This window comes from Lonchura striata, chromosome 8 (assembly GCF_050655825.1).
Source record: "Lonchura striata isolate lonStrDom1 chromosome 8, ASM5065582v1, whole genome shotgun sequence".
Lineage (NCBI taxonomy): Eukaryota > Metazoa > Chordata > Aves > Passeriformes > Estrildidae > Lonchura > Lonchura striata.
This window is the reverse complement of record NC_140710.1, coordinates 18,586,826-18,609,311: the sequence shown is the minus strand read 5'-3', so window position 1 is coordinate 18,609,311 and position 22,486 is coordinate 18,586,826. Positions and strand designations below refer to the sequence as shown.

Sequence of the window (22,486 nt, the reverse complement as noted above, 5' to 3'; positions counted from 1 at the left end):
TGCAGGACTCTGCAGCTTACCAAAGTCATGGATACTGACTGATCCCTGTGCATTCCCTGGCCAGGGAGCCTCTGATACCAGCATGGAGCATCCTGCAAGGATGCTACTGCCAGCCTTTTCTGCCCAGGGTGTACCTGTGCATTGTCTCACAGCACCTACCTCTGTTTCTCTAGCAACTATTTCACTTTAATCCATGTTCTGAGTCACATAGACAGTGACAGCTCACAAACAGTGAATATTTTGCAAATCTAAAATAAAATTTTCTTGCCATGGATATAGGGGCAGAAGACCCCAGAGAAGACTGAAGACCCTTTCCCAAGCCCTCACAGGACAAGTGCTGCTGAGGCTGGAGCAAACCTTACTCTGCTGCAGGCAGACTTCTGCCTTAGACTCAGTGGCTCCTGGCAAGTAAAATTACAGCAAGTACTACAGTGATTTGCAGAAGTAAATGTTTATTTCACCACTAAAATGCAAATGTCTGGTGTAGTCCCACAAAGTGTACACGCCTGCTGATGGCACTTGTTTGTGGCTGTCCAAGTTTAGATTATTTTTGCCTCTCAAATTTAATAATTTTGACAAGTTAATTTCAGCCTGTTCTTGACAAGGAAAGTACCTGTGAGTAATATAGTTTTGGTGTGTGTCAGTACCAGCCCTGGGCTCTGCCACTTGCCTCCAAGACTGTTTCTTTCAGTAAGGGGCACACCCCGCTCTCTCATGGGCAACATGCTGTGTGACCAGTGTTTTCTCTTTAGCTGGAGGGAGTAGCTAAGCGTGTGACTAAAATCCACCACACCAGAGACAGCTCCCAGCAGATCTCAGAGGAGCTGGCATGTGTCTGCTCTGGTTCCAGGGCTCCCTGGTATGCCCTGCTCCCAGTGCCCAGGACCCCAGGCATGCCTCTGCCTTGAGCATCTCTGACTGCACTTACTCCATCCAGCCCCTCCTCTACAGGTGATGAATACTTGGGTGTGTAAATTCAGAGAAAATTTAAGAAAAATTGGCTAGAGAAATTAAAACTGCCTCAGGCAGCTTAACTTGTACAGCAACACATACAGTACTTAGCACCCTAGATTTCATTATTCTTAACAGCATAACTGGAGTCCTATTTTCACACATTAAATATTCTTGGATTTTTTTTCCCCAATGAGCAGACATATGATTTTTTTTTCCTCTGCCATCAACATGCATGTTTTGTCCTTTAAGAGACTTTTTTCAAATTGGAATACAGATTAGTTTTACCTACGATTTAAAGAACTCCAATGCTTGGTAAGGCCTCAGTTCCTGTTTTTTATGGAAATGCATAGCTGTGGGGCTATGGGGAACTGCTCACTGCTTAGCACTTCTGAGAGCAGAGCTGTGCAAGAATACACTATTTTCACATCGAGGCTTTCACAGACAATGTGAAATTTGACTGTTTGCCATGAAAAAACAATCTCCTTAAGCAGGAATAGGCATGCTTTTGTGCTCTCCCAGGCCAGACCTGCAAAACCCTGAGAGCATGAAGGGAGAGGAAATGTCAAAGCCTATAACAGGCAGGGACCAAATGACCAAGGCCCATTGTATGTGCCTGAGGTAGAGGCTGAGGGTGTATAATGAGGAGACTGGCAATATCTGTGATTTCTGTTTGCCACTGGAAACAGTGAGGGGAAACGCTGGAAACCAAGCCCTGTGGCGGGCAGACTCCCAGGTAAGACACCCACGGTGTGGGTGGGAAAACACCAGAAGGCATTTGCTGAAGCAGAGTGGGGGAAGCTGGGGGTGGCCAACCTGGTGGGGGGAGGTTGGGTAAGTCCTGTCATGGGCTTTGGGAGGGTTGCTAGCATTGCTGTCAGTATTACCTTTTCATTTTCACTTCTTGGGTTAAGACAGTGTGTGCAATGAAAACTTGTGTGTCAGGGTTTCAGTCAAAGGCAGTTTTTGCCCACACACCCCTGCCTAGATCTTGCTGGGCTGTTTCGTCACATCCTTCTAAAGCCCTAGAGCCCTTCAGGGTGAGATTTGTGCAACAGAGAGCTGTTCATCAGAGAGGAGAGTCCTGAGTCTGCCAGCTCACTAAACATGGGTGTCTGCATTTGAGAGGGCTGAGCAGCTTGCTAGGCTCCTCTGCTGTCTAATATAAAGCCCTATGGACTGAAAAAAAGTCTGAGGCTGCTTGTGGACCTGAATCCCATGCTTGGCACTCTGTGCTGTGAGACAGAGGGTCCCCTTGTCTCTGCCTCACGTATCTTACCCTCCCCTGCACTCCCAGGCTGTGGGTCCCTGCTGGTGCAGTGCTGTCCTGCTTTCAGGAATACCAGGCTACCTCATGTGAAGTGTCAAGTGGCACTAGACATTCATGATTAGGAAGTCAAATCCTTCTGTAATTGTCCTGGGACCAGAGTGAGTGAGTGCTCTGGTGCAGAGTATCATCTTTCCTAAGATGATCTTCAGGTGTTTCAGTCCTGCTGCTCATTAAACTTAAGCCTCACCTGCTGGGATGATCTGGGCATATCTCATCTAAATAATTCTTTGCTATTCCAGGGGCCTTAGATATTCCTGGCAGCTTTGTCTGTCTTGTTCTCAACCAGTGAAGCACAATTTAATTTTAGGACTTGAAACATTTTACTCTAATGAAGTCTCTGAGTTTAGAGCACAGGTGAAATGTAGTAATTTATATGGTACAAGAGGTCAAACTAAATGAACTAGTAGTCCATTTTGGCCCTAAATTATGAAGTTCACAGAATGATTTCTAATAATTAATGCATTTGTAAAACATGGATGCCTTCTCAGGAATAATCTGCAAACAGAAAAACAACTTGTTTTGTTAAGCAGACTGTGACAAACAGTTCTTCCAACTTTATGCTATACAGACATGTATTTTTGGATATTCTTTGGGGGGAAAATCTACTGCAGTCAAATCTACACAACCTGCAAGAAAAGAATCTGAAACAAAACTAAAGATATATGTAGATTATGAAAGGTAGAGAATCAGGTTGGAATTCTAATGTAAATGTATGTCACTATCAGTAGAGATCACTTGTAAAGCACTATTTTAACTTGAAAAGCCAAGAACTAGAATATTGAAGTGAAAGTCTTTTTGCATGTGCATTTAGAACAAAAGGCACCCTGTCATTAGAAATTATATATAACAGGCAGATGAGGGTTGTTGTTTTCAGTGTTTGGTTTAAATGCAATAAAGATGAACAAAATTAAAATATGTTCATTGATGCATGAGGATGAAGTCAAGATCAGAAGTACAGTTTCCTAATTTTTAGATTTATTCAAAGACTCTTCCTTTGTATTAACTGCTACAGATGTTTAATGAATACTTAAAACCAAAACACCACTTCCCACCTCCCCCCCCCCCCCACTGTGTTCAGTGTGTTTTGTACAGGCAACCTGATAAAAAGAATATCTAGGAGGAGGGGAAGGCAAAATCAAAGTTGATGTATCAGAACATCTACTGCATGTCTAAATACAATGAAATTTGAACTGTGTGGGTGTATTCACTGATTTTAAAGAGCGTTCATTGATTTTAGTTTTATTATGTTTGGAATTGTGGTATGTTACACAAAGACCATTTTACTGATCTTTATGATTCCATAAAAGCCTATAACAATTTGGATAAAACTGGCTGCTCTGTATTTTTTCTTTGTTTCTACTGTTAGACTTTATGCTTAGCTCCAGGTATAATGAGAACACAGAGCTTTCTTCTCATCTCACTGAAAATTATAGAAACATTGCTACAGGCTCTGGGGCATCCAGGCACAGGATACATCCTGGATCCTTCAACAAAGACACCTGGTTTGGCCATGTGTGGAGTTGGGATATTCTGAGGCTGACATGAACTGAACCTGTGGTAACAACAGAGTGTTGGAAAGGTACCAGTAAGACCAAATTTCCATGAGATTTCAGAGGTGCAATGCCCTGTTCTGATGAGATTCTCTCCTCCAACCACCTGTCTGAAAGTTCACTTCCCAATGTGAACATGGAAAGGATAAGCTTGGTGAAAAGGTGAGTCAGTGTCCAAGCAAAACTCTGAATTTTTCCTTTTTCTGTACAAACAGGAGGGAACTGTAGTCTGAGGAAAAATAAGACACAATATCCAGCAGTGTCAGATATAACCAGGGAATGGTAAGAGGACTTAGAGCAGGGGAGTGGGAGTCCTGAGAGTTGGGGAATATTTATAACTCTGCAGAGATCCCACTGTGTGGACTTGGACAAAGTGCTCCAGATTGATGTGAATATCAGTAGCGATACATAAGACCCCTGTTGGCTTCCACAAGCTTTGAAGTATGTTTGAACCAGACTTCAGTGGCTCAGTATGCACTGCACTACCTGCTCCTGTTCTCCCAGGCTGAAGCACAGACCTCCTGTGTGGAGCTGCCAGGACAAAGCTTCTTTTTCTCCAAGACCTGGAGGAGACAGAACAAGGATGCAAGGTATTGGAAAGAAAGGCTTTTGTGTGGAGAGACTGGACAGTGAAGGACTGGACGGTGTCACCTTTGTGGGAAGAGGCCCCACCTGGTTGGGCACTCCTTGCCTTGGGTGCCCAGGGCAGTTTTCTCTGAGCACAGCAGGGCCTGTTGGACACACTAAGATGTGGCAATTAATCCTTCTGTGCCAATTGGCCAGTCCTTGCAAGGAAGTCTGATAGGACAGTGTTACCACACAGCTGGAAGCCAGAGGGGACAAAAGGCCAGTTGCTGCCAGGCACAGGTGAACCTTGTGTGTAACCTGCACCTCCCAGCCTGTGGCTGGCAGCTGTAAAGCTGCAACTGTTTTTCTGTTCGGTGAATGAGGTTTTCACTATGGTTTCATTTCATCTGATGGGTGAGACGTATTTCCTACAGTTAAGTTGAACAGACAGCACATCATCCTGGCTACATTTTTCAAGGGTGTTTTTAAGTTTGTGCACACAGGTTTTCCACAAGGATGCACTTTTTACTCATACTCTCCCTTTGCTAAGTTATAACAACCAAACCATGCTACATTCAGACTCCTAAGCTTTGAGATAAAAAAAAAAGATTTTCTGAGGAAGAAAGCTTACAGTCTAATTAGTTGATGGTGTTTCTCCTCACAGTTTATACTTCTGGATTGAAGGTTGAGGCAATTTAAGCACTGGCTTTCACCACAACGAGCACCCAGAGCTCAGATAAATTCAGGCAAAGCCCAGGCTTCCCAGGCACAGATTGTATGCCCTGTAGCACCAACCAGTATAAAGATGGAGACTTTAAAACTGATGCTATTATTGCTGATCCCAGCTGGAGAGATTTTGGTGTTAGAAATAAGCTCATGTTTATAGAGATCTTTCTCTAATCCTGGCATGTTTCAAAATCCTGGGTGAGATTTAGTTAAATCCTTGAAGGGAAAAGAGATGAAATTTTAACCTCAAAATCCACAACAGTCCTGAACATAAATGGACACCACAGGATCATTAAAGAGCTTATCTCCATCTCACAAACAGGCCAACACTTGCACACACTGTCTGTGTGTCACAGGGAGGTGTTGCACACCAGCGAGCTGGGTGCCACGTCAGTGTGCTGGGGATGCCTGTGGCAGGACACCAGTAAACTCATGCCACTACAGTCAGTGCCACTGCTGCCCAGACTGCCTTCCTCTTCATTTATTATTAACTAAACACAAGTGTTTGTTCATCTCCCATGCTGAGACCACTGGGGTTGGGAGTAGAGGGGACACAGCACTGCTGTGTGGGAGATGGGACTATGTGGGCAGCATGGGTTCCTTGCCTCCTCACTGGCAACCATGCACAAATTAATGATTAATTATCACTCAGAATTCTACTATCAACAGTCTCAACTGAATTACTGTGCGAGGAGAAGGACCCAAAATGGAAAGTTTCTAGTTTTATGACACCAGTGTCCTTCAGGAAACTCTAGTTCAAAGGGCACTGTTGGCAGTGTAAGTGCTGGGGGGAGGAAGCCACATGCTGCTGTGCTCTTGGTGCTTTGCCATGCTCTTTATCTTTCCCAATTAACTTCTAGAGTGTTCTTTCTACAGCAGCACCAGTTCAGTGGCTGTGAGTGGAAAGTCAGCAGCCCTAATGCAGCAGCACAGCAGCATATTTCCATTAGATTTCTCCAAAAGAGACTCTTCAGGCTTCTGTGAGAACATATTCATGATTTTTTGCATGTAAACTGGTCTCTTTCAAGATGCTGAGTTGTGTTCTTAAAAAGTATCCTATTTAACCCAACAGCAATGAAGCTGAGAGCTATGGGTTTGCTTTAACTAACTGGTTAATGAATTTTTCACCACCACTTTGTTTCACACATTGTCAAAACAAGAAGCTTGTGCTTCAGAGGGGAGGCTGAGTAGACTCCATTATGTAGACTCTTTCAGTGCTAATTTTAAAATTTATTGAGGGTATTTGTAATTTTTTCTGTTTTGAAAGTATCCAGTTGCACTTATTTTTTATTTTTTTTTTTAATTTTTCAGAACTCTACTGATTAGACTCTACTTTTTGAAGCAGTTTCTTTTCTGTCTGGATTTAATGTGTGGTTTGTGTGCTCAGTATTCTATGTGTTTACTATATTGCAGGGCATACACCACAGACCCTACATAATTTTGGTTAGTTTAGGACAGACGATCCTGGCTTTTGTGAGAAATAAATTTATCTTATCAATGGCCAGTAGGATAGTCAGTAGAAACGTCAGATCATGTGTGAATTCAGGTCTCAGACTGACCATGGTCTGCAGGTACAGTTAGAACCTGCACTTGAGTGCCATACAAGCAGAAACTCCTCTTCATGTAGACAGTTTCCCTGGCTGAAAATATCAATTTCCTTCTCCCTTGCTGGGAATACTGCAGTAGTCTTACTGAGAAGCTAAGGACAGGAAAGTTCTGGTGCAAATTCTACTACGCAGTTTTCCAGGGTGGTATTTTTAGACAACATTGTCTCTTGCATTCATTGTGCTCTCCCAAAGACATGACACTATGGAGAGCATTAGAAGGTAATATTTGTGTTAACAGGATTCAAATGCACTCTGGTTTTTAGTCTGATTTGCACCCACATTTAATTGTTGCAGGATTTTTGTGCCTGACAATAATTTACTGCTGGTGCGAATGTCAAGATGTAGCCATTTAGCTCACTGATTTGTGGGAGCAATGAGGTAATTTTATGCCGAGGTCCTCTCATTTGTATCTGCCAGCAATGCAGAGGCAGTCTTTCCTAATCAAGCATTAAAAGTTCTTCTTGATTAATCTCTGACTTTGTTGGAGACATTCCAGATTTAAGCCAGTGTAATTCATTTCAGGATCAGACCCATTAAGCGTTTTCCAATGAGTAATATACTTTGTCACTCCTCTGCTCTTAAAGATTTCCAGAATCACAGAGGTAGTGGTGTCGATCTGGGAGATACATGTATCTTTTGACTCCACTGACACATTCTCTCCCATATCCTGACTTTTGGAGATTTTTCTCTAGGTGAAATTTCTTTATTTCAATTTCTTTCTGCATTCAGCTGGAAGAATTAACAAATGGTGAAGTGTGATACTGTCGATCCAGTGCTCTGTGTGGCCAGGCAATCAGGACAGAAATAATTAACACAGAAAGTGGCCTGCCAGTATCCTGCTGAATGAAATTGGAAGGAGTTCAAATACAAAAAGATTTTTTAGCTTACCACTTCTGGGCTACACATAGCAATAGCCATTTGGAAGGACAACTGCCAGCTTCCATTTCAGCTTGCTTGACAGCACTAACTAGAGCACTAAGAGCATCACTCCATTTCAGCAGGAGCCGTTAGCCAGATTTGAGATGCGAAGCATTATTTCGAGACAGAGGAAGAGATCAAAGAGGGAATCAGGTGCTGCTCTGATGCGTTGTAAGAAGGTGAATTCCTCTGAACATGGAAGCAAATGTGGTGTGGGGAGTGCCTCTGGTTTCTAGCCTGCCAGGCAGCCACATGTGATGTCCCGGCTGTATGGAGACCCTCTGCTCCCCTGGGTGCCTGCTACTTGCTGCTTCCTGCCACCCCCCTGTCCCTGTCTGTTGCAGCATGCCACCATGCAGGGACGATGGCTGGGCACGGGCACACAGTGCCCAGCTGTGTCGCTGTGTCTGTGCCTGTGGGGTGATACAGGAGAGGGGAGCTGCAGCTCCTGCAGCTCTCTGAAGACTACTCTTCCCTTCCTCTTTCTTCCAGTTTCAAAGATGGCTGATGCAGCATGAAAAAGAACAAATGGTGTCTGTAAAGGTCCCTTTAGGGGCAGAGATTTCTCCTGCTGGAGATGTGACCATCCCCTCTTCTACCATGGTGTATCATGGTGTACTGAGCACCCGCTGAGCATCCAGGTTAAAGATGTCTTTGTATGACACTGCTTTGCTTTAGCTCATTTCCTTGGCTTTGCCTCCCAAAATGCTTGCAGAGCCATCCTGCTATAGCAGATTCCCATGCAGAGAATAAGAAAATTGTGCTTTGCATGCTGTAAACTGGTTATCTGTTCTGATAAAAACTACAGCCATACAGACAAAAATTAGTTCTGTCCTGGCAAGCTCAGAGGCTGCTGCATACCTTTCCTGCCCTACAATTAGCAGTGTGTTGCTTTGTCTTACATCTGCCTACATATTCCTTTCAGGAATATGCTTGGCGCTTTCAGTGTTTTCAGAAATGGCAATGGAGCAGACAAATAGGAAAAACAAGGGAAGAGAAAAAATTAGGAGTAGCAAGCTTCTGAAATGGTTTTCCTCTGGAAATTGTTCAGACTGGTGAACTGAGATGCCTGTGGTGAGACTGCATTGCTCTGTGTGGGCTGCCAGTTTGCACATACAATGAACTGTACAGCATTTCTTCCAGGATCCCTAGTTCTGCCTTCTCCTGCTTAGTGGTCCTGAGATTGTCCACTTGTATCTCTGCCACTGGTATCTGTCATGGACAAGCCATTACCCCAAGATCTTACAGACCATGACCTTGCTCCTAGAGCTACTGGACACCCAAAGGAAAAGAAGTGTCATGCAGGAGCTATGCGTTGTTCATATTTACAGGTAAGTCTTGCCCTTCCTTTACTTGTGTTCTGTGGTTCTTCTTGTTGAGCATGAAAGTGATGGTCAGTCTCCTCTCTCTGTTGCAAGATCTCATGATGGACACCTGAAGAGAAAGGAAGAAGCACTGGGATCTAGCTGAGTATTAACTTCAGAAAATGGCTTTATTAGCTGCTTGTGAGAGTAGTGTTTCTCACTGACATTGTCATTTTCTTCCTATCAAATGTCCATGTTTCTCATTAATTCCTATCAGACAAATAAATTCTGATAGGAATTCTCATTAATTTATATCAGATGAGCTCTGTTGTCTTGGTCTGGGGAGCTGTACCTCTTCTTAGAACCAGACATGGGTTGAGAATAGCACCATAATGATTATGAATAATTTTACTTCAAGTTTTTCCATGACTTCCATTGCATCTTTTTTTTTTTTGCCTCAATTTGAAATACAATGAATGTATTTCCTCCTTCTCATGCATCCTGAATTCAAGTTTTAAAATGGACCTTGCTTAATTTGACCTTATCTAGCTAATTTATCTTGTGCCTGTGTTGCTAAACAATGTTAAATGGAGCACGTTTCCTTGTATCTTCCCAAGTAACTAAGTCTCCTGCAAAATTCAGGCTATTAAAAGTGAAGGTGATAGGAGAACCTCCAAGAAATAAGTGAACTTAATATAAAAATTTATAATCATGTCAATTCCACTTTTTAAACAATTTCAGAAATGTTAGTTTGCTAGAATGGCTGGTCAGAAGCACAAAGGTTAGGTTAAGCTTCCTTCGTTAATGGTTTGGCTCAATGCACCCAGCAGTATAATGTATTTTATCAGTGAGGGAAATGATATTGGTTTAAGAGGTTTCATGTAACAGTCATATCCTGGCCAAATGTAATTTTGAAAACAATCAAGGCCATTATGGCTCACACAGAAAGAAAGATAAAGACAGATAGCTGTATATGGGTTTTTAATAAGTAATTCACCCTGGGTCTTGAAACATCAGATTGCCAAGTAATATTATTAATGTATAAGCATGTTGCTAAAATCATGTATTCTTTCCCATTGGTTGACTATAGATATGTTTCTGATGCAAATATCATGTAAGTGTATTGAATCCAAGCTATGTAAATAGACTATATAGTACATCCATCAAGCAGTTGACTAGATTATTCCACACACTAAAGAGCATTTTCTGACATCAATCTACATTCTGCCTAAATAGAACATTTTTCACCAATGATATTATGCATCATTTACTGTATATTTGATACTAATTGTTCAGCATATCGATCACCTGTCACTCAGAGTTTAGTGATCTTTGCAACTTGTCCTGGCAACTTGGAAGTTGCAGGCGCTTGGTTGCCCATTGTCTGTGGTAGCAGACTGAGATTTCCTGGACAGCACTGAAATCTTGCCCTGGGCAGGCAGCATGGAGAGGAGTTAAGTGGGGGTAAGGGCCTGCCAAATTGGTACTTGAAAAAATTACACCCTTTTGATTTTCAGAGATTAGGCTATAGCAGCACACAAACACACTGCAAAGGTTAGCAGATGTCATTTATTCTGTGCTTTTCTGTTTGGAAGCAGTATTTCATTAAAGGGTCAGGATGAGGGCTGGCCAGCACCCTTTACATGGATGAACTGTGCCATTTTGTTCCCTGAGTTCAGGATGCAAAAGGTCTGCACAAGTGTTTAAAAGCAGGGATATTGAGGGACTGAAGAGTCTTTTCTGCATGCAGACTCTGCATAGAAGGCAGTTACTCATCAAAGGACAAAACATACTGATAGCTAAAGGATGTGGCTCTAACTATCAGAAAATCACCAACCACCTGATTAAAAAGGATCTGTTTTAATATAAATATGTTGAACTCTGATCAATTTTAAACATCTGCTTCATATATGAAAATGTGAAGATTATTTTAAAATAAGTTTAACTGCAGCTGGAGGGGAGCTGTTAATATTGACTGTTCTGTATTTCTCACAGCACATACATTATTGAACTCAAAAACTACTGGAAGCAAAGGCTTTATAAATAGGAGAAGAATATATTGATTTAATAATTTCATTCGTTCAGCAGTTCTTTTACAACATTTTTTACAGCACAGAGTGGGGACTGTCTTCTTCCCACGCACTTTATTCACCAAGCAGGTCATATCTTTACTGTATTTTGCCTTATAACCCTTCTGTGTTCCAGGCCTGTTGCTTTTCAGGCTATCATAGCTCCTACTCCCTCCATGTAAAATTGCTGGCTTTACTCCTCTCCAAATCTTTGCTTTAGTACCAGGAGTGCTGGAATGCCAGCAGGGAGCCTTAAGGTCACTAGGGGTAGTCAGGCATGGAAGGACTGAACTGAGCAGCCCACAGGAAGGAGAGAGGAAGGGGTAGATTGAAAATTTTTTTGATGATGAACAGTACATTTTCTGGAAAACAGCATTTCAGGAAAATCAAAATAGGTTAGGGTAAGACTCAACATATTTACAGCCAAAGAAAAATATCTGGGAAGTGGCAGGTGGCAAGAAATTTTGAAAACCTTGAGACAATTCACTCTGATATTTAAAGAACCCAAGACTGTTGATTCTTTGCTTTGAAATGTGTTTCTCAATTCCAAACGGAATTGAAAGAGGGGAAAAGATTATGGAAAGGATTAAAAATAATCCCAACTTGAAGCAAATCTTTGTCTGGAGTTGAATGACAACTGACTGATCTGATTTGAAAAAAACCCATGGGTTTTTTTCAGTTGCAGAACTCAAGTTTGTTATTTTTCCAGCTTCACCCATAGAGCCCCTGGTGACATACACAAAGCGTAATGGATGTACATACTAGCTGTTTCTTTCTCAGTCATCTGTTTCCACTCCTTTCCCACATTTTGCCTTTTTTTAAGAAGAAGAAAGGACTTTACATTAACTCAAATACTGGGCCAAAATCACATTAAAAGAAAAATATTCAAGAACTAATATTAACACTGTCTTAGTGGCTTTGCTTTTCTCAAAGGCATGGTCCTACACTGGTTCTATGGGGATGTTGTCTTCCTCCTGCTCTGGGAATCTGCAGCCTCAGAGGCTGTCCATGTTTCTCATGAATTCCTGACTCTCAGGTTCCAGACTTCTGCCAGAGGCTTCTCTGGCTCAGTCTGGGGATATCTATAACCCATTACCAAGCAAGTAAAGGGAATTCTCACATTCAGGTGATTGCCTTTGCCGTGTATGTTTTGCTTCGGATCTTTTCAGCTGTCGTGGAGGCCTTCTTCCCAGGGGTTATTTATAAAAGATGCTTTGATTCAGGCAGCACGTGGGTTGTATGTGTGTCAGGTAGTGCACACAGTGCGCTCCCCACAGTGGCTCCTTCTTCCTCTCTGCTCTTCTCTCCCATTCTCTGCACAGTGCCTTGGCTGCCCCTTTATCTCTGCCTCCTGGCTCCCTCCCTCCCACCCGCTGCTTCTGTCCTCCAACACGAAAGAAATTTGCTGGATCCACAGCTGTTTTTGGAGGGAGAAAATTGTGTAGCAGCAGCTGCGGCAGCAGGCATTGCAGTGAATTACATGAGGATACAGATTATCTGAGCACTTGTTTCAGAGAGGTACAGCTTATCTCAGATGTAGACTCTGCATAAGCAGTATGGAAATGCCAGCAGCCCAGAACAGTGCGGCTGCCTCCGTTTATTTAGGCTCTTTCCTGCTGGGGCGGGCATGGCCCGTGTGGGGAGGTGGGCACGGTGGGGTCGGGGGCTGCAAACAGACAGCTGTCCTGCCCACACCTCTGCCTGCCCCCAGGCATGGTCATGGCACCCAGAGTGGCCAGTATAAGCTCCTCAGGGCAGGAAATGTTTCCCTTACTTACCCAAGAAGTATAATGCAGAGCAGCAGTGGTTTATAAATAATAGATGTTTAGAAACACTCAGGAAAAAACCTTCAGTAGAATCTACACAGTGAAACCTTACCAAGGCATCCCTGAGACTGCCGGAGCCACAGGCGCGGTGAGCGAAGCCGAAACGTCCCGCCATTCATCTCCCTAACAGTCATCGCTCTCTGCTTTACATAGCTGTTTACTTTTCCAGGCATCTTATGCCACAGCATTAAGACACAACAGGGTGTGCTTTACTGGGACATTAATAATACATCGGGTGCATTGTGAGCCGTGACTGCAAAGGCTGAATGACTTCAGTAGCCCAAGAAATGTATTAATGCTCCAGTAAACCACATCCGAGAGTGGTAATTCAAGTTTTATTTTGTCATTTTATTAATGACGCAACTGACGTGACATTATGTGTGACTCCATCTAATGGCACACGGGCAATGAGGGGGCAGCAGGCCACAGGCAATGCCAGGCACATCAGCCTCTGTCCCCTGCATGCAGGGAGGGCAGCTTTGGTCGGGGGATTTTAACCAGCTGTGTATGCTTTGGGGAAATAGCACAGCAGTAGTAGAGACAGCCCATGCAAAACTGTCTGACATATACAGGGGGGCTTATAATGTTATGAAAGGGCACATATACTACCTGAAATGGGAAGATGGATCTTTTGTATATGCCTAATGCTGAAACTAATAATATCTTTTGGTAGGAAAACCTGGGATACTTGGTAGTCAGAAATGATGAAAGATAGGAAAAAAAGAAAGAAAATTATATCCTAAAGATTTTGAGAAATAAGGAAAGACAGACACCAGTTTATAGAAGCATCTCACCTCATTAAGCATCTTAATTTCCTTTTATTGTCCATACTGCACTGAAGCCTACAAGATGTATGCATGATTTATAAGCAGTGCTGTGCATCAGCTGAGCAGTTTTATATAGGGCTCTGAAAGGCTGAGGCACATGTGACACTCGGGTTTGGTTAGGTGTTTCTGCAGTGTAAGAATCTTGCCTGATTTCATTAATGGTGTTACTTGGCTCTGCCATTCTTGCATGTTATTATTTTGATAAATAAAGTAACTTCTATACCAAATGAAGCCAGGTAAGTATAAGCCACTTTACTTGGATATAATTTTAAAATTAATTCATACCTGGATTGACCTGCATTTCATTAAAGTCCAGTAAATAAATTATTGATGCTTATTTGGACCCAAGAAAGCTTTATAGATAATTTTATAGTAATTGAATATATTTGTTCACTTTAGCATATTTTAGATTTTTTTTACTCTTGATTGTATAGCTGTGCAGTCATAAAGAAAATGTAAAACAACAATGAAAAATGCCGGTGTTCAGATCCCGAGATAAATCCAATAACAGCTGTGACAGGATTGATTACAACAGAATCAGCAAAACCTCTAGCCTCTTTAATGTGGTTTGAGACATAAAGAAGATAATGAAAGATGTTACTTGACAGTAGTAGGATCTATGTTTAGAGCTAAAAGCAAACAGCTCTGAATTTTGGGGTTTTTTTCCTTGTTGAAATATTTTTCCACTGCAAAATAAGATTTTTGGTCAAAATTGACATATTCATGAAATCATGTTAATTTTGATGACATTTTCTTCCAAAAAAAAAAAAAAGGGGGGGGTATTTTTCAAATGAACCTTTGGAAAATTCTATTTGGAAAAATTAGATAAAAATGAAAAGCACTTTTGGAATTAAATTATTCATGTGTATTTATTGTTTCAGTATCATTTTATACTATGTTACTAGCATTATCCTCTTTTGTGCTCATCTTAGAGAACCTAGTCCTGTTTGCCTTCTCTGCACCTTCCTGCATCTCTGGGTAATTTCATCAAGCCAACCATCAGCTACTGTCCTTGCACAGCTAACTTGCAGATCTACCTGTGTGCTCCCAACCTGTCTCCTCAGTCCAGCCTCATCTCTGGGCTTGTTTCCCTGTCATTTCATGTAGACGACAGTCTGTCAACTCAAGCCCAATGGGGAAGAGACAGAAGTTTTAATCTTCCCCAATTCATGCCTTCCCTGCTAGTCCCCTCTTTGATCACAGCAGACAACCTCACCATCCTGCTTGTCACTCAGGCCCATAATTTGTGTGTCATCTTTGACTCAAATCCTTTCTTAGGTCCTCACATCCAGGATATGGCATAATCCCAATGACTGCTCCTTCTTAGCCTTGCTAAGGTGTTGCCTTTCCTGCCCATCCCCACCGCTGAAGCCCTTGTCTAGCATCTTCTGTGCCTCAATTAGTGCAACACATTTTTTATCCAGCCTTGACAAATGCAACATAGGTCTTTTGGTGCCCACTTAAAATGACACTGTAAGTACTATTTTCTTAAGCCATCAATCTCCCATTTTTATGTCCATTCTTCTTCCCTCTCCTCTTTCATTGCATCGAGAATTACCTATTTGTCCTCATTTTCATGCTTTATCACAGTATGGATCCAGTTATCAACAGCTGCTAAGTACTGCCAGGTGGGGTGACCCTGATGCCAGCTCCATTTGCCCTCATGCTCAGACTTGCACCCCCAGCTCCTCCCACTTTTGAGAGGACCATCCTGCAAGCAGCCACCTTGAATCCTCCTTCCCATCCCACATGAAAGTTTCCAGGTCCTCTTTTCCTGACTAAAGCTGAGCTCTTCCTTTGCTGCCTGTCCCATTGCTCACTATCATCCTGTTTCCCTGTGTATGACACCATTCATTTGCTATGCCCCAGTTCTGTCTCTTGCCTCATGTTGTAAGGCTTTAGGAGCATCTTTCTCTTTTGCCTAATAGTTTAAGGTTCAGCCCACAATCAGGTTTCATGGGGTACAATCCATTATACCTGTGTACACATTACAATAACATGAGCAGTTACTCTTCATTAATATTATTAATGTGAGAATATGGTAAGGTATTTATCAACCCAGGCCCTTTTATTACTTACTTAATATTCTACTGTTTTATTTTCCTTAACTTCTATATTATTGTTTTTATTTGAATAATTAGCTTTGATAGCTATTAAGCAAATATCTGAAGCCTCCTCTAGATCAAAGCATCTCCCACTTCTGTTATAATGAAACACTTGAATTCTTGGACAGTCTGAACAGAAAACCTAGGTAAGAGTCAAAGTGTTTCATTACAAACAACAAAGAGATGTTTTGATCTAGAGAATGGGATTTTAACTATTAATTTTTCATCTTTAAGATAAGATACATTGTAAATATAAAGTGAAATCACAGTAAAGTTCAGCTATTATATTGCATAATTTGCAGAATATGTTGTGGGAACTTATTCATCACATGAGGTGTGTCAGAAGCCTCCTTGGTCCACCCCCTCAGATGCTGTGAGTTTCAAAATTCAGTACAAAACCTGAATTTAAAGTTGAGAGGACATTGCTGGGAACTTTCTGTGATGGGAAGGCCAGTCAGGCCAGTGCCACAGTTGGTGTTGGTCCTACAAAGAGTGACTACAGGGGCTCTGTCTGATCCAGCTAGTGCAAGCCACAGCTGCTGCTAGCATGACACTACAGCTTCTGGGAAATCTCAAATTTGCACTGTTAAATTTCAACTGACTTTTTTTAGGTTTTTTGTTTTGTTTTTTTTAATTCTTTCTATTCTGGCACATTCTGATACCTGACAATGCTCTCATTTACGGTGGGTGTGAAATAGCTGCCTTTCCCATGAACAGTTGTTCAGGTTCTGGGTTTTGCAAGTATATAATTTACACTTCCACCTAAAATATACCATTTTGCAATTTTACTTTGCTAACAGAATGCACTTTAGTGTGGATATTTTGCAATGTCACCAGAAAGTGGGAGGAGAAAAGTGTTAAGGACTGCCAAAAAAAAAAAAAAAAAAAAAAAAGAGGGAAAAAATACTGTAAAAGATATATTCACTGTATACACAGGGAAGAGTTATATTCTCACAGAATTTCCCCTAAGCCATGGCAAAGGTGACCACTTCTTAAAGAGTCCTCCCTGTTCCTGGTGAGAAATCCACAGCCTGAGAAATCCATAGTGCCTCTTTCAGGGAGTGTGAGGTCTATGGAGGTGCTAAACTCCCAAAGATCCTTTTGGGAACCAACAGATGATGGATTAATATATTTCATAACAATCTCCATGGAGACCAAAGCTGGGCTGGCGTGCTCCAGGCTGATGGTGATAGAAAACCCTGTTGGCAATGTGGATTAGTGGGTGCTCCTGTCAGAGTCAGAGGCTACCCTGGATGATGTCGTTTATCTCAAGTGTAAATCAGATGTGACTCAGCGGCAGACGCTGCGCAGCCAAACATGCAGAAAAGTCGCGTCAGTGTTGAATCAAAGCCTGAAACACAGATCATTATTTCAAGAGAGTTATGAGAATGCCATTAGTTTCAAGAAGATGATCAGCACTGCTGAAGAAGTGAAAGCCAAGAATTAGAGATATACTGATAGGAAGCTCTTTGGATTTATTAACTGTTTTGTTTGGACTTATTAAAAAGGAATGGCACCTGTTAAAGTATATCACAGGAATGAGCTATCTAGCAGCCCCAGGGCTGTGACTGAAGGGGAGCTCTATGATAAGGTGAGGGCTCTCTATTGCTTTCCAATGACGAGGCACTCAGTTTAAAAAAAAAAAAAAGTTTTGCTTTATAAATTGCTTGTTCAATTCAAGAGTTTTCTCGAGCAAATGGCCCAATTCTCATGAAATACATATATCTGGGCATGAGTCTGAGACATTTATGGTAAATATGACAATTCAAAGTACTCCCATAGCTGTGTTATTTAAGGACAGGAGCCAGCCCTGCCAGGGCAGTCGGTATTCCTGCCTCCTGAGGGGCATTTACTGGGGAGACCTTGGCAGTACCCAAAATATTGCCATTGCTGTGGAGAACACATACAAGTGATAGTGCTTTGACCATTCTTTTTTTGCTGTCTCTTCACAGTGGTATTTCAGGCTGCTGAACTGCAGGCTGTGCCCTATGTCTGTCTTTACCGAAGCATTTCTGTAGCTACTGGTGCACTTCAGGTGCTGCAGGAAACAGACATGTTCCCTCATCCCCATCTTTCCACCAGCCTCCTCGTGCACATCCTGCAGGCTTTGCATAAGCAAGAGCCACAGCTGAAGCAGCTTGGGGCTGCCCCTAGCAGCAGGAGCATCCCATCTCTTTCTATTTCCTCTTGCTGTCTCTCATCTCTTTCAGTGTTTAGTCGCATTTTGGTGTCGGGAGCTTTCTCTCAGTGCAGAAGTGAGCTGGGTACTCTGAGGTTTGAGTCACTCACTGTACATACACACCCCTGGGTCCTTTCAGAGAGGTGTTTCTAATCCCTTTCCTTGAGGGTGTGTTTGCCCCCCTGCTGCCTGCTATGGTCCCCACCACCTTGCTGCCTCTGAGGTTTTCTGCTGTGTGTCTTAATAAGCAAGTACAAGTCACAAGGTAAGATAAATCTCTTCATCTCCTTTTGTTACATCTGTAACAGCCTTTGAGTCATGTCAAAACAACTCTGGGCTCACTTACCTGCATTCAGGAAATTCTTCTTTACCAATGTACACTTCAGACTGTGTAAAAATGAGGCAATTTCTTTTAAATTGTAATTGTCAGTGAGAACTTTGAGACACAAAAGATGCAATCCTGCTATGTGGAAGGTTAAAGAGCGTAGCTTGATAGGTTCTAAAATACTTTTGCAGGTGGATTTCCAACATGTACCTGAGCTATTTACCATGCCACTTCAACTAATTGTTTCTATTCAGACCATTTTCCTTTTCATTTTAAAAGTAGCGATGTGTTGAACCTTGCCAGAAAAACTGAGTCAGCTGGTTACCTTTCTTTTTTGGAAAATAATCATTCTCTCCCCCTATGATACTGCAATAAGATCAGACATCCTGTTTTACACTGTTTTCCACCACTGCCCCATGGGGATGATTGGTCTTTTGTGCATACTCTTTTTTTTTTCCATTTGGTCAAATTTCGTTGCATCTTATCATTATTAAAAGTTAGAGAAGAGATTGAAGACTGATTACAAGAATATGGTGTACTGTGGGAAAAGTCTAGTTGTACAAAAGCTTTATTTAGAGCCAACTAGTTCGTGTTCTGAAAAAGCTACTGCAGACATCCCTGTTGTTTTTATTGATCTTATAGATTCAGTATGGGGGCATTTAGAGTTTAGCTTTGCTTTGGAGACTGGCATATTTTATTTGAGTTTGCTCAAATTTCAACAGATTAAAATGATCTGACAGCTTTTTGAATGTTGGTCTGGAAAAATAGTTTCTCATACAAGGTGAGACAGCTGTCTCCAGAAGAAGAGTTATCCCTCTACATTGTCACCAGATTTCCTGATGTCCAGAAACTCTGGTCAGGTAGGAAGCCTCTGCCAGGGCAGCCTGGCAGGTGGCATTGGGTCCAGCATCCTGCTCTGCAGGCACCTCTCTTCTTGCTGGCACTGTGCCTCCTTCTGGGGCTTCAATCAATTCAGATCAAGCAAGTCCTGAAAATCAGCTGGGAATCCAATCCCCAACTCCCTATGCCATGTCCCTCGCTTTCCAAATCTTTACTGCAGTGGCATTTTCTGTATTTTAAACAGAAATGTTTCAAAACTGTGATATTCCCAAGAATATACAATAGTGCTGTAGTTGCTATTTTACTTAATATTAAAAGGTTAAGAAGCCCATGAAAACATATAGCTGTGTGGAAATTAATGATGCTTATCTCTTGTAAACTACTGCTGTATGTGTACCTATCCACTCATAATGTTTTAAAATATACATAGCAGAGTGCAGATAGTGATAACACATTTGATTTTATCTGCTGCAAATATATATATATTTGTATGTCAGACAAATAACTTCTCTTTCTACACTCTCTATTGATAGAATCCATATAAGATTTAATCTGAGTGTGCTTTTCCATGTTATTCATCTCAACTGTGCACTCAGTAACTTCAAATATTTAAATTGGTTGAAAGTTAGAATATTAATGGCTGTTCTTAGAAATTTAGTAACAGTTACATTTTCCCAGCTGATGGATACTGTCACAAATGGCTACTGCAGGAGTGTAGGTAGGTAATTACTCAGCGACAATTAGGATCTTAGCCCAAGTATATGAAGATTTCCTAGTATATGTAAAGGGAAACACTGGAGCACTTTGAGATCCTGCTTGCTGTAGGAGTGTGTTACCAATCCTAGCTGATAAACCTTGGAGCAGCTGTTGGCAGCAGTGTTGTGTATCACCTAGGTGCTAGGTCTGGGAGAGTGCAGGTTACCCCCTCCAGAGGACACAGTATTTGGTGTAGATTAATGTTGTTTACTCTTAAAATATCAATCCTGGTAAAAGAGAAGACTGCTAAGGAGAAATACAGTTTCTCTCCAAAAGTGCAGGTTTTCAATTAGAAAGACAGAAAAAGAAGCATAAAATTTGCAGAGAATTCAGCAGGCAAGGAAGCAAGCCGTGTGCAATGTTACCCTGCAACTAGCTACCTCCTCTTAGTGCAGACAGAACACATGCTTCATTTAAAACCTGTTTTTAAATACACCCCTAATTATGAAATCATTACCCGAGACCTGCGTGATAAGGAAAGAAGAATTATTATATTAACCTGGGGTCCTCCGTGAACTCAGAGGCATCACAAAGCAGCTCTCCTGCAGTCAAAGCCTGCGCACTCCCTCTTTTCTCTCATCCAGTGAGTCACTTTTTCCTTTTAATCTCCTATTAAAATCCTTTCCATCCTCTTCAGTTTATGACTCTGTTGCTGCAAGGTGGTTTGTGGCACTCGGTATGGCTAATCCTTGGGATCGCATCGTATTGAGAACAGAATAATTGAAAACAGCTTGAAGCAGTTGTAGTTAGGCACACAAATCAATGACAGATAATCATTTAAGCACAAACTGAAACAGACATTTACATGGAAAATAATCATGGCCTTGGAGTTACACCCTGTTCTTGCCATACAAAATCTCTCATGGATTTGGCAGAGTACCATCGGATGCAAAATCTCATTGCCAACGTGCCCATTCCTTTGAGACAGCCCTGGCAAACCCCTGCCGGAAATCTGAGCTCAGCTGTAAATAGGTTTGCATGAAGAGCTGTCCACCTTTGGGTGAAATAAAACTGCACTGTGTGAGGGTCATGGTCTGAGATGAGCAGCCCAGAGCAGTGCAAAGCCACAAGGCTTTATGTGTGTGGCTGCATCTCCCCTTTCAGGCTTCTGCTCCCATCCCAAGGCCCCACCAAGGGAGGGGTTATGCTCAGGTGCACTCTTCTGGGTGTGGAAGAGAAATGATAATGAAGAAAAATTCCTACATTGGAATGTTTCCTGGCTTGGTAGTGCAGATGGGAGCACATATTTCCCTGTCATTTTGCACTGACAATCATATTCATACCAGCTGGTTAAAATGTTTTAATAAATGATTACCTGATGAGAACACTTTATCATGGCTATGGTGCTGGGCTTTGCTCATTTTTGCCACATCCAAATAACCATTCAAATTAAAAAGCAGAAAAAACCCCAATATAATTTAGAATCTTTAGAAAGACACTCGGAAACCTAAGTCCCAACTCCCCTAAAGAGCTCTAATTTGAAGAAAATATGTTGGGGATGTTATATGCTGTCTGTTGCTTGTCCTCAGGGGCTGGAAGAGCTGAGCCTCCATCCCTGTCTGAGGGTCCATTCCATAGCCAGATGAGTAAGTGAGCATTGTTATTTGTGTGGGTCCCACAGCTCTGAATTTCTCTGGGTGAATTTCTCTACAGAGAATATTCCAGTGTGAATATTCCTCTCTGCTTCTTTGTGAGGCTGGGAGCCACAGCTGGCCCAGCACCACCCAGCTCTCTCACTTCTCTCCTGGCTGCAGTGTCTCTGCCAGGAGCTGGTGCCCTGCTGCTGCTGTGATGCACATGCAAGCACAGAAACCATCCCAAAAGGACTGGTCTGGTAAGTTATTACTAGTCACATCTGCTTATACTTATAAGTGGGCAAGTGGGGTTTTAGCCTATTATTTAACCTTTTGCTTTGAAAACATCAACACCTGCACCAGAGAAGTTTCAAAAGTTTAGTTGCCAGTTTTTCTTCCACTTTACATGACTCTGGTGAAAGGGTATTATTTATCAAACTAAGAGTATATTATAATCTTTGCAAAATGGTAAAGATCAAAGACTACCTTGCATCAAGCAGAATTACAGTGCCATAACATTTTTTCTTGTTACAGCTGATATCAATCACAGCATGACAGCAAGCCACAGAGAATATTTTTCACTCGGTATCACTGACACTACAACATCTGAAATACAGCAGCCAGCTAGCATGTGCTCTGGGTGTGAAAGGGAGCAACCGGCAGCATCAGTAAGTGCCCTCAGTATCAGTGCCATTAAGTGCAGCCATTTGGCAGCAAATGCATGCACACAACTTTAATTCTGCCCACGGCTGGTATGGCCTCGTAAGGGAAGAGATAAAAGCCTTTATGAGAGAAGAGGGCTTGATTTCAAGTGACAGTGGTGACATTTTCAGCAATGACCCCCGAGTGCGGCAGAGTCTGCCATATGATACTGCTGCCCCAAAGGCATGGGCACCACCTTCCTCTCTCTGGGAAGAGGTGGGAATTTGGATGAGTGGTGAGGCACCGACCCAGCAGAGCCCTGAATAACATCTGGCTCTGCACACAGTGCCACTGCCAGCAGCTTTCCTGCACCAGCCGTGAGCCAGTTAC

At 42.2% G+C, this 22,486-nt stretch overlaps 1 long non-coding RNA gene across 6 annotated transcripts in view; it reads left to right on the top strand.

Annotated features, from left to right (window-relative positions):
* LOC110467949 (uncharacterized) overlaps positions 1 to 22,486 on the top strand; it is a 111,989-nt gene that overhangs the window by 81,481 nt on the left and 8,022 nt on the right. For all 6 annotated transcript variants that reach the window (XR_002464945.4, XR_014956897.1, XR_014956900.1 and 3 more), the window contains one exon: positions 280 to 22,122. This is a non-coding gene — a long non-coding RNA (uncharacterized LOC110467949). The remainder of the gene's footprint in view (positions 1 to 279; positions 22,123 to 22,486) is intronic.